The 12,827-nt window shown below is 42.0% G+C and overlaps 1 long non-coding RNA gene across 2 annotated transcripts in view; it reads left to right on the top strand.

Moving 5' to 3' along the window:
- Positions 1–12,827, top strand: part of LOC118971315 (uncharacterized) — a 114,277-nt gene that overhangs the window by 988 nt on the left and 100,462 nt on the right. For both annotated transcript variants that reach the window (XR_005059709.2, XR_005059708.2), the window contains exon 2: positions 4,471–4,555. This is a non-coding gene — a long non-coding RNA (uncharacterized lncRNA). The remainder of the gene's footprint in view (positions 1–4,470; positions 4,556–12,827) is intronic.

Genomic DNA, 12,827 nt, shown 5'->3' with positions numbered 1-12,827 from the left:
TGTCTACTGAATATATAGAACAGAGGTCAGCAAACTGTGGCCCAACGTTTGTAAAGCTCACTGCCATGTGTAGCCGATGAGCTAAAATGATTTTTGTATTTTTTAATGGTTGAAAAAAAAAGAAAGAGTATTTTATAATCTGAAATGACATGAAATTCAAATCCAGTGTCCATAACCTTTAATCGGAACCTAGCCACACTCAATCATTTATGGCTACTTTTATGCGAAAAGGGCAACATTGCAGAGTTGCCACGGAAACCGGATGACCTCACAAAGCCTAAAGTATTTACTGTCTAGTTCTTGACTAAGAAACGTTTACCCTTGATAAAGAGTGTGCTTTGTGCCAGGGTTTTAAGTGGTTGAAATATATTAAATTATTGAATCCTCACAACAGACCCTATCAAGCAGTTCCTGTTATTATGTCCATCTTACAGATGGGAATTGAGATAACAGAGAGGTAGAGTAGCCTGCTCAGGTCACACAGCTGATGAGAAGCTGAGAAAGGATGGGAAGCAGGCAGTCTAATTACAGGTTGTATATACACTTACCCACTAGCTACACTGTTTCTGCCAGCCCCTGTCTCTAGCCACACTGCCTCCGGCAGAAAGCTATTCAATAGAAAAAGGCAAGTCACAATAGTATATATAGAATGTCACACATCATCCATGGTGATAAAGCAGCAAAATACTTTGTTACCTCGGGGTGGTGAGGTTGTAAATGGTCTTTTTTTCTCCTTCCTCCCCTCATGCCCTGCCTCCCTCTAGTCCTTTGGTCTGTCCCGCTTCTTTCAGCTCCTCCCACAGCTCTTGCTGCTTACTCTGCTAAATTTTCTACAATGGTGATATTGTTACTTTTATAATAATTTAAAACATGTTTATTAAAATAGTGCAGCCCAAGTTCCGGCTTTTGCAGAGAGAAAGCCAGCCTCCAGGCCCGGTAATGGAGCTGGCTGTTAGAGGACCCACTCACAGCTCACCTGGGGGGTAGGGTGCCCGCAAGGCCTCTAGGACATGTAAAGATTGCCTAGTTTTAGGAAAAGAGAACTGGATTCGAAATCCTAAGACTTGAGTCCTGGCCTTTGATGGAGTCTGTTTTTTTCTCTGAGTCTGTGTTCCTGAGAAGGGGGAAATTGAACTAAACCTAAACCCTTCACTCACCCATCCAAGGATTAAAAGCAACGTTTTATATTTAAATTTCATAGGAAATTTCTTATGATTTATGAATACTAGCTCGATAAAATTCAAAATAAGAATTCTATCCATAAAAACCTGGGTTTGGGAATGCCTTAGGCTTCCTGGGCATCTCCTGCTGGTCATGGAAGGTCAGGTTGAAAGATTCTGAGGCAATTTGAAAACCAATACGATGTAAGGAGGTGACTTACTTGCACGGAAGAATAGAATGAAAAGGACAGGAGACATTCACACCAAAACAGAGGGCAACTGGGCTCTGCAAAAACTCTGGCTAGGATACAGCTTAGACGGACGTAAACGACTATTTCTTATCTTTAATTCTCCACGGGCGTCCTATTCTGCTTTTACCATCTGGATGAAATCTTGATGAGATTTCAAAGTTCAGATAAAGTGAGGTTTGTGAAAATAAAACAAGACCTGAGGGAGTCGCTGGTTTTGAAAGTATGAAGCTTAACTTCCTTATCTATGTCTGCCCGAGGTTTACATCATTGCGGGCTGTCCTTCAGTGGTCACTCCAAACTGCACAGAGACCATAGCTATCTCCGAGGTGGCCTTGTAGTGGACGGCTCTGATCAGACATAGATTATTGAACGGTGATTTTAATTAGATTCTTTTGGTACCTAAGTTCATTTTGACAAATGTTACACTAGCTTTTTCATTGACCAGTTTGACAACCAACCTCATTGACTGTTTTTCACCTTTCTTTAAAAAAACAGCCTTTGCTTTGTTGAAGTAGTTTGAGGTTTACAGCTAATCGAGCAGGTTGTACAGAAAGTTCCTAGTCACCCCCTCCCTCCCCTCCTAGATTCTCACCTCCTAGTTTCCCCAGTTATTAACACCTAATTGGTTTGCATTAGTTTGATATATTTGTCACAATTGGAGAACCAATACTGATACATTCTTAGTAACAAAAGGGTACCTCAGGGTTCATCTTTGTAAAGTTCTGTGGGTTTTGCCAAATGTATAATGTCAGGTATCCACCTGTGACACAATAAAACATATATATTTGATCTCTTCTCCTTATTCCTGACACAGAATTCCTGAAACCTTCGTAATTTATGGGTGACAGCGGTGCTGTAGCATCTTTTGTTCCATTTTTAGTCTTTGACCCCAATTCCCAACACCTAAAACCTTTGTAATTTTCTGAGTGATGAATCTCTTGGAAATTCCCGAGTGGTAGGAGCTGCTTTTGTTCTAATGAGATGACCCTGCGTGGGTTCCTCAGCAGCTTCAGGATGGGGCCTGGTCACTGGGAAGGCCGAGCCATGATGGGAACCATGGGACTTTCAGCCCCACCCTCCGTCCTCTGAGGGGACAGGAGTTGGAGAATGAATTAGTAATTGATCATTCCTATGTGATGAGACCTCCATAAAAATCCCTTAACTAAACTTCCAAGTTAAATATATTCACATGCTGGTGGTGGCGGGGGGGCGATGCACCCCAAGTCCAAAGGGACAGAAGCTCCTGCACTCAGGAACCTTCTGGACCTTTCCCTACGTATCTCTTCATTGGGCTGTTTATTTGTGTCCTTTATTGTATCCCTTATAATACACCAGTAAACATGTTCCCCTGAGCTCTGTGAGTTATTATAGCAAATTATCAAACCTGAGACAAGGTCGTGTGATTTATAGCCAAGTCGGACAGAAGTGTGAACCTGGGGGCCCACTACTTGTGACTGGCACCTGAGCAGGGGTAGGCTTGTTGAGCTGAGCCCTTCATCTGTGGGGTCTGCCCGAACTCTAGGTATTTAGTGTCAGAACGGAATTGCAGAACACCCGCTTGGTGTCAGGAGAGCTGGAAAATTGGTTGGTGTGGGAAAAACTCCCACATATTTGGTGTCTGAAGTGTTGTGAGTAGAGGAAACAGAATTTTTCTTTAGTAGTGTTATGTGCCCACCACTACAGCACCATACTGGGATATCCTACAGTCTTCATGGTTTTGCCTTTTCCAAAATGTTGCATAGTTGACATCATATGGAATATTGATTTTTCAGATTGGCTTCTTTTACTAAGTCATATGCATTTAAGGTTCCTCCTTATCTTTTCATGTCTTGATTTTAAAAATCACTGAATGCTATTCCAGTACGGATGGACCACAGTTGGTTTATCCATTCACCATTTTAAGAGCATCTTGGTTTCTTCCAGTTTGGGGCAATTATAAATGAAGCGGCTATGAACATTTATGTGCAGATTTTATATGGACATATATTCAACTAATCTGGATAAATACCAAAGAGTGCAACTGCTAGATTGTATGGTAAGACTATGTAAGCTTTGTGAAAAACTGCCTAACTGTCTTCCAAAGTGGCCGTACCATTTTTATTCCCACCAGCAATGAATGAGGGTTCCTGTTGCTCCACATTCTTGCTGACATTTGGTATTATCAGCTTTGGATTTTAGCCATTCTGATAGGTACACTTTACCCAAAGGGTAAAACCCTTAAGCGTAATGAAACACAACAAAAGTTCCAAACAGTGACCCAGAACTTTTAAGAGGACGATGAATTATAAAGGTTCAAAAGAGTGGGGCCTTTGGAATTAGCACCTGGGTTTGACATTAGAAGCATGGTTTTACATTTAGTAAATTGGGTGAGTTCAAACCATTTAGTAAACTTTTCTGAGGCTCAACAACTTGTCTATAAAACTGGGAAAATAGGTAGACAGGATTATTTTGACCTTTATAGACTATGTTTTTAAAAATGCCTGGCATGCAGCTTTTGGTAGTTTAGTTGAATATATCTTCTAACTGCCTTTTAGCGCTCTGCACCTGGTGCACAGTCAGTAAAAAATTATTAAAATTTCAATCATCAAAGTTCAGAATCTGATGAAAGAGTTGACCTATATCCTATGAACACATGAAATAGTTAAGACGTAGTTTCATTTTCTGTGAATTTGCCTGTTTTAAATAGATGGAATAGAGCATATGCAAGACTGGTGTTTTGAACAGAATTTGTAAATTGCTAGACTTTGGCTCATGCAAAAATTGCCAGTGGTTTGGGATTTCCCAGGAGTAGCCAGAAATGAGATATTGGCTTCGAAAGCAAATTCATGAAATATGCAATAATATGGATTCTAGAAACTGGGCACTTGGCAGAGTTAAGTTACAGTAATTTACCATCTTGGGGTTGGCAGAAACGCGCACACAGTGACTGCAATTTCAAAAACTAGAGACCAGATAGTTCCTCTGTCTCTGCTTCCTCACTTAGCTTTCCAAATAGAAGAGTTGCCTTTGTGCTTTATTTGTTTTAAATATTACCAATAGCAAATATCATCAATTCACAGACCCTTGAAGCCCATCTCCGAAACCCAAGTTAAGCACCTCTAACAGAAGAGAAATGCAACAGCCCTGAGGATAGCACTTTTAAAGGTACTGTTTTTGGTGTGTGTAAATAATAACTTCTTTACATGAGCTGTTTGGTAGTTAGAAAGGACATGTTGTTAAATGGTTGAAAAGTAACTCTTGGCAGTAATTAATAACATGTGATTTGATGGTATAGATAAGATTTTGATTGGCAGTGAAGCCACGGAATGATTTTTAATCTATATCTGGTGAATGCAGAACTTCATAAGAGTTTCTGCTGAGCAATAACATTCTGTTACATAATTAATCCTCAAAAAGGCCTTGATAATAGCCCCTTCATTGACCTTGGTGAGAAGCAAAAACGCCAAGCAACACATTATAAAGATGGAATAATAAAATAAAGCTGGAGAGATGACGCTGCCATCCGGCATTAATTGATGTGCAGAAACACTCCGAGTTCCCAGGAGAAAAGAATTATTTAAATGCAAAATTTTATTATTACTACTACTTAAATTGTTGTAATAAATTCATGAAAATAAGACACCTCGCTAGCTTAATGCATATAGAAAACCTAATAAAATATTTAAGAGCCATATACCAGCAGTTTTATCACTCGGCATAAAAATGGGTAAATAAGATGAGCCATTTTTTTAGTTCAAGATCAAACGCACTCGGTACAGTTTAGAGCCTTACAAGAATATGACGATGATACTTAGTCTGAAAACTACAGAGACCCTCACCCACCTTCTTAGGGGGAAAAAGGTCAAATTTTCCAAAGATGCAGATTTTAGAGTCTCTTTAGAGATTTGGAGTCTCTTAGAATATAGGAAGAATAGATATACCAGGGGTAGAACATTTTCTGACCAAGCAACATTTTGGGTTACAAGCCATATACAAAACTATTATGTCATTTTCTTGCATACCACTACTTAGGGATTTCTTAATGGTTTTTACCTCAACTGCACCACTTTCAGTTATTCGATGAGAAGTGTAATGAATGTATCATAAACTCAGAAAAAAGCATCTGAAAGCAACAGCATTCCAACGTGAGTCAGCAATCTTGCAGCAATCTTGCAGATAACTGCACATAATCGTTTAATGAATGAATGAAACTTTTAATACCTAGAAAAATTGATGCTCAATGGGGAAAAAATCAAGTAGAAAATACTGTTTAATGACCATTGTAAGATACCATATAATGAAATTGTTAGAAGTACCTTGGCATTTAGTACGCACATCATTAATGATTACTATGTTAGAACGGTTCCCACATGTTTTGAGGTGAGAATATAGAAATGTGATTCTCCAGAGCAGTTATTCTCTATGTCTGTTATGGCTTTTACCACTTGCAACCTTTTACATATTTATGTACAAGTCTTATTTTTCATAATTGTTTCTGGAGGGGTAGGGAGTGTATCTTGTTTATCTTTCATATCTCCACGGTACCTACCATGTGATTTGCTTATACTTGGAACTCAGTAGATATTAGGTGGTGGAATAATTGAGTGCATTTGCTTTTGAATATTATTCTCCAATAGAAGAAATAGTAAATGTTTTAAAGTTGTGTTTTAAAACTTTAATTATTATGCGTGGGGAAACTAACAGAATAGATCAACAATGTTAATAGAAATTGGGTTAGAATAGTGGAATTATTGTCTTTCTTTTTTCTACTCCTGCTTATTTGTAATGTCACACTACTTTTCTAATAAAAGGAACAAATAACAACAAAATGGCCCTAGATCTAGAATTATGGTGACCTCTTACCATAATAGGACACCCCCCTCCCCTGCGCACCCTCATTTTGCCCCCCACCACCTTCCTCTCCTCCTCCTTCTCATCTAGCTGATTTGTGGTGGAACAGGAGCAAGTTGGAAAAGGTAGGTTTGGAAGGAATGGGAAGAGGTGATGGTTTGACCCTGAGACGCATTCACTTCTCCACCCAGAAATCTTGAGTGGTCTGATGGGTGGGAAATGCCTGGGGTCAGGCTGCTAACAGTTTGGGAATGCAGAGAGCTTGACGTCAGAAACCACAGCAGAACCGGGCACACGCTGGGCCCTCAGCCCAGGTGCCCGGAGATGGAGTAGCCAAGCAAAAGGCAATGGAACCAGGGAGAAGCAGGGGACAGGGAGGCGGAGACACTTCTGCTCTGCCTTGAGGCCTTGTGAACTTGTTCCTGCCCCTGCCCACCCCACCCCACCCCCCAGAGCAAGGAGAGAAACACAGGAAGACTGAGGGGTTTATTTCAAAAGAACTGTGTGAAACGGGACTAAGTGACAGGACCAAATGTTTCCTGCAGTCACTGGGAAGAGGGTGTGAGAACAGGACGAGCTCAATGACTGGTTAAAAGAAAGATGTGTTTTGTACATTACTGATCACTGTCTCCTCAGTTTATACCTGCTGGGCATTTTATTCATATTTTTAAAAAATAACAAGCCCTTGCTGTGTACCAAGCATAGGGATGTTTTTTGCACAGACAAATATAATTATAATAGAAGTACGGAGACTGGCTTTAGGTGAGGTCGGAGGAGCTCCCACAATATACATTCTTCAGAAAAATGAAATACAGAGGCCAGTTATATTCATTTATCATTTAAAATAGAATTGCTTACAGGGAACACAATAATCCATTGCATGTTGCCAACTCAAAGAGACTCTGCAAGCTAAGTGAGATCTTGGAACCGGAAAACGAATAAGTGTGCCTTCTGCACAAGAGCTGCTCAAACTCACTTCAACAATATCAGCAAGAAGAATGTGGCTTTGAAAATCATTCAAAGAAATAATAGTTCTGCATGATGGAGGAAAAAAAATGACATGCAGGGAAAAACAGTATTACTACAGGGCTTGAAAAAACTGCATAATTGAAGTCAAATTGGAAGGGGGATTTGAAGTTAAAATGCATATAGAGATTGAAGAATAGATGCAATTACTTTCCTTCTATTCAACAAATATTGACGGAGTAACGCACCAGGCATTGTTCCCAACACAGTGAAAAAGATAGAGACTGGTGGGAAAGTTTAAAGAGAGAGAATTCCTTTCCTCAAAGAAATAGATATTGTGTTTATGCACTGACTAAACTTTTATCTCCAATACATCAATTTGTATTCCATCGTAATACCCTGTTCTTCAGAAACCCTCATATCACACAAAAAATATCCTCTGCATTTTGGAGCCCTTACTGGCTACTATTTGAAAAAGCTTCAGTTTACAAAGTTACACTGTACACAAAATTTTATTCCATTTTAGAAAAGAGGAAAACGATGCTATGAGATGTACTGAATTAGTTTACCTATAATGTAAGGAGAGGGGGTGGCACATAAGTCTTGGTGGCCCAAGATCATGAAGGCTTCTTGGTAAAATCTGTGGCGAGATCTCAAATGAGCCATACGTGTATCTGAAATGAAAGTGGACAGATCCCAAATTCTAAGAACTGATTTAAACTGCCTCATAGGAGCTTGGCCGTGCTCTTTCATTATACAAACGTATATCCATTTTAATAGGGTTACATTTAATTACACATTTCACTTGCAGACCACATTTGAGCTCGAGCTAGTTGCTGCGGTTCCTGAAGAAGGAAGGTTCGTGTTCAGATAATATTCCCCATGCTGTGCTGTCACTGATAAATTCCACAGATATGTAACTAGGATTTTGGCTCTGGGCTTCCTTTCTTTTCAGCTGGCGGGGGGCACTTTAGTTCTCTTCAAGTCATTTAGTGGCACCATGGTCACAGGGCAGCAGGGAAAATGCAAGGACAGTGACTTGAAAGAACTGAGTGTCGTCATGTGCCGTGACTCACCTCTGCTCTTTATCCCTAAAATGGGATTCTTCTAAGGAACAGGCAATTGAAGTCATGTGTAGGCATGTGCCTTGTACACTGTAAGGTAGTAAAAAGATGTAAGATAATGTTTTAAATTACATAATTGGGGAGATAATTTTATATTTATTTTATATTTAATTTTATATTTTATATTCAGTAAGAGTGGTCATCTCAAAAGTTAGTGACTCACATCATCTGGTGGAGCTACAGTCCTCCTATAAAATTATGGAAAGGCAAATATTTTTAGAATCCTATAAATAAAATAATATTACATTTATTAAGACCACTGAAGCTTGACTTGAAACCGAGTACAGAGGAAAATCATAGTTCAAGACACAAATCACCAGTTTTTAGGGGGGAGAAAAGTTCCCTGTCAATCTTTAATACCTAGCAGGTTATAAAACTAGTCAAATAAAAATATTATTATTTATCATAATAAAACTTCAAATCATGAAGAAACCATGTTGATATTATATGCAAATATACAACCCAGCATTACAACTATGGCAATACTCACAGTGAGATGACCAAGGGCTAAAGTGACCAATATTCCAATTTTTGCTACATCTTCTCATTACTTTTAAGAGTTTTGATCTTGAAATAATCCACAGTTCTATCAAGTTATTTCTATCAAATATTTTATTGTAAGTCAATATGATGGAGATATTTGTATTTTTCATGGATATATGTGTGTGAAATTAGGAGGATGAAGAAAAATAATGGAATTAATTAGGCCCATTGAGTTCTCTAATTTACATAAAAACTATCTTTTACTAAAAAATAATATTAATTTAGAAACACCACTCTGAAGGTTAATTTCTTCTGTAGCCAGGCGCAATATAACAGAACCCAGTTAGAAATCCGGTGCCACGTATACATTTACGACCTCGGTCAGACCAGGAGTCCGAAGGGCACAGCGCTGTATAAGGTGTTGCTCGACAGCGATGTGGTCTGTCTGCCTGGTATGTTTCCTTGCGGCTCTTGCCAGCTTCGCTGAGGGATTTCACTTTGTAAGCGCTCTGTCAAATCAATTCTGTCCCTCTGGCTCTGTGCAGTGTAACAATGTGACATCCGGAGCTTATCCAGATGAGCAGAAAGCAAATGAATTTCCTTCTGCTCCTCGTTGAGGAGGAGAGAAAATTCTCCAACCCCTGAGTACTGAGGGAACATCGTATTATTCTTTCTGGTGGATTTTTTATCAGCATTGTGAGTTCCTGGGAGGGGTGGTGGGGGCGTTCAGAGCAAGTCACACTGGTCCCTTCTCATATTTGCGAGAGGTCAAGTCCGGCTCGAAGGACTAGCCTCAGGGAGACTGGGGGGCAGGAAACCTTGTATGTCCAGCTGAAGTAAAGACTGTGCACGAGGGGTCTGCAGCCTCCAGGAACTTGCCTTGGTGACTGGATGGGGTGTTTATGGGCTCATTCACTTGCGCGTATGCATATCCTGCTTACAAAGCCATGACCTGTTTTTCACAGAAGAAAACAACCAGTGGATTCCTTGTCTTACTGCACTCTCACCAGTGGTAGACGAATCGGAGGAATTTAGGGCTGGGAACACTTAGGCTGAGATTGAAACGAGCCCACTTTTTACTAGAAATTAAATCCCAAGTGCACTGTGAATATTGCACCTCAGGGGCACTTTTCTGGGCCAGTAGTGGTTGGTTTCTTGTGTGTGTCTAGATGGAGGAGTATTTTGAAATAGTAACGTGGTTTGCTGCACATTTCAAACCAAACATACAGAGCAGACACGCAGAGGTCATTCTGGGGTTTGTGATTTTTTTTTTTTCTTTGAAGTAAGACAACCTGCGTGCAGACCGGGTGCTGGATAACAGTGTATCTGTTATGCCGAGGGCAGTGCCCGCCCTGCACGGGAGTGTGAAGACAGGCCGCACAGCATGTCTTCAGCTGCTCTTTCAACATCCCTTGTCCTCTGAGGTTTGTACTCCTATCTCCTCATCCTTAAAATGGTTATAGTTCTAGAAAACTCGTATATAAATTCTCCTCCTCCTGCTACATGATGTGAACCAAAAATCTGCACCCCATTTCCATGTGGCTTTGTTCTCAGTTGACTTCCGTGGTTAGGAAGCTATCTGATAATTACCCCTGTTAAATCATCAGCTGGTGCTAACTTACGGTGTGACTTCTACTTGGGGTGCTGTGTATTTTAATATTTAATATCACAAAGTCTTAAAGACCAAAGAAGTGAACTCCTCCCTGCGCCATCGGGCAGCCCACTGACAAGCCAGTGGCTGCTTCCGGAAGGCCCTTCAGCTGCACCAGGCAAACAGCTGCCATCTTGTCTGCTTGCAAGAGCTGCCATGATTTCCCTGTGGGGCTGGGAGACAGAAGAAGCCCTCCGACTACTCCTTTGGTTCATGCTGAACTTGAATAGCTCAGTAACTCATCCAGACCAATGATTCAGACCTTGTCCCACTGTCCCCCTTACGGCAGGTGCTAACATACAGAAAAAGTAACGTGCTTTGCATAGCCCCATCCTCCTTGCGCACTTGGCTTCCTAGGTCACGGAGAAAATAAAAGTAATTCCAGGGAACTTTCACGAGCTTCCACCTCCTCTCTGACTTGCCAAGCCCTGCCCTCCCCTATATCCTGCCCTCTCTCCTTCGGAATAATTAATTGTCCATGTTCCTGTTTAAGGTCACTGGGTCCCAGTCTCACTCACCTGCTTGTCACGCCTTCACCCATGCATCCCTCTCTTCTGGAACATTCCCATCAGCATACAAATATGCCATGTTTTCTCTTATCTTAAAACAATAGAAACGTCCTCTCCCTTGACTGCGCTTCCTGCTCAGGCTACTGTCCGTTTCTACTTCCCTTCAATTCAAAACTCCCTGAAAAACATACCCATACTTGTTCTTCCAACTTCTTCCCTCTCAATTTCCCCTCAACCTGCTTCGGCCAAGTTTCTGTCTTCAGTCACTCCACTAAAACTGTACCTGTCAAGTCCACTGTGACCTCCCTGGTGCTCACCCAGTGACCTGCTCTCAGACCTCGCATCACCTGCCTGTAAGCCACACTTGGGGCGTCCACTGCCCCCTTCTCCTTGAACACATCCTTCGCCTGGCTTCCAGGAGCCCCCGTTCCTGACTTCCTTCCTGCCCCCCTGGCTGCACCTTCTCATGTCCTCTGCTGACCCCTCCCCATCTCCCTGTGCTCTTAACAAGGGAGTGTCCCCCTGAAAGGTCCTCAGACCAATTTCCTTCTGAATCTGCACTCGCTCTCTTGGCCATTCGTCTGATCTCATGGTTGTAAATATCATCGACAGGTGCAATACTCCCAAGTCTTTATCTCCTGCCCAGACCTTCTCTTGAACTCCACACTCATCCACTCCTGACTCTCCTTCAGGGTCTAGTAAGCATCTCACACTTAACCCCATCCCCCCTGCAGGCCCTCTCTTGTCCCCTGCTCCCCAGTCTGTTCTGAGCAGGCTAGACGCTGGGATTCTACTAAACATGTCGCTCCTCTATTCAGCACCCCCAGTGGCTCCTAATCCTCGCCGTGACTTGCCAGGCGCACCCCGTCGCCCCAGACCCCGTTGCCTTCTCTCCCTGCCCTGCCCTGGCCAGGCTGCCCCTCCTGCTGCCCCGGGTCCAGCCTGGCATGCTCGTGACTGCAGCCCTTCCCATTTGCTCTCCCCTCTACCCAGATTGCTCCCCCCACCCCAGATGCCCCTGGCTTGTTCCTTTGCCTCTTTTAGGTCTTTGTTCAAACATAACCTTCCCACGCACTCCTTCCTTGACCACCTCTCCCTGGTCGCCTTCCCTGATGAACCTCTCCCCATGGGGCTCGTTCTAACTTAGGCTTTCCCGATTTATTATCCGTCTCCCTCGGCCCCAGAATGCAAGCTCTGGGAGGGGTGGGATCTCTGACACTATGACTGGAGCCGTAGTAGGTGCTCAATATGTTTGTTAAATAGATGAGGATATATTTCTCTACCAAAGAACATGGCTGGCATGCGATCTTCAGGAAACTGGTTTTCCAGAGATGGGGATCAGATCTGTGCGTGAGGATCTGTCTCTTTCTCGTGCTCTTCTTTACAAAGCTGGAGCCGTGGCTGTAAGGCAGCCTGCCGTGTTTGTGGGGTGAACGGGGGGTTTGCTCTGAGGCCCTCACCAATCACTCAAACCACTCACTCTTACCCTTTCATCTGAGCACATAAAACTGAAATGTTGCGCAACATTTTTACTGCTTGTGCCCGGCTATTCTTTTTACTCAGTAATTATGCAGCTTTGTTTACCAGGAAATGCCTCTTTTTCAATATGTTGTTATAAAGAATAGCTGATGAATTGTTTGTAGCAATAAAAGTCTCCCAAGATTGGCACATTGTCATATTTATTCTACTTTGTAGTCATATTAAGTAACCTCACATTTCAAATAAAGAACTGCTGCCTACCACAATAATACACCTCGCTTTCATCAGAGGTTGTAGCGAAAAGTGAATTCTGGAAACACTGACATGGATGGTAGCAACCCGTGCTCATGCTGAGAGGGTTCACTGGCTGCTTC

This window comes from Manis javanica, chromosome 13 (assembly GCF_040802235.1).
Source record: "Manis javanica isolate MJ-LG chromosome 13, MJ_LKY, whole genome shotgun sequence".
NCBI classification, from domain to species: domain Eukaryota; kingdom Metazoa; phylum Chordata; class Mammalia; order Pholidota; family Manidae; genus Manis; species Manis javanica.
This window is presented reverse-complemented; position numbering and strand designations above follow the sequence as displayed.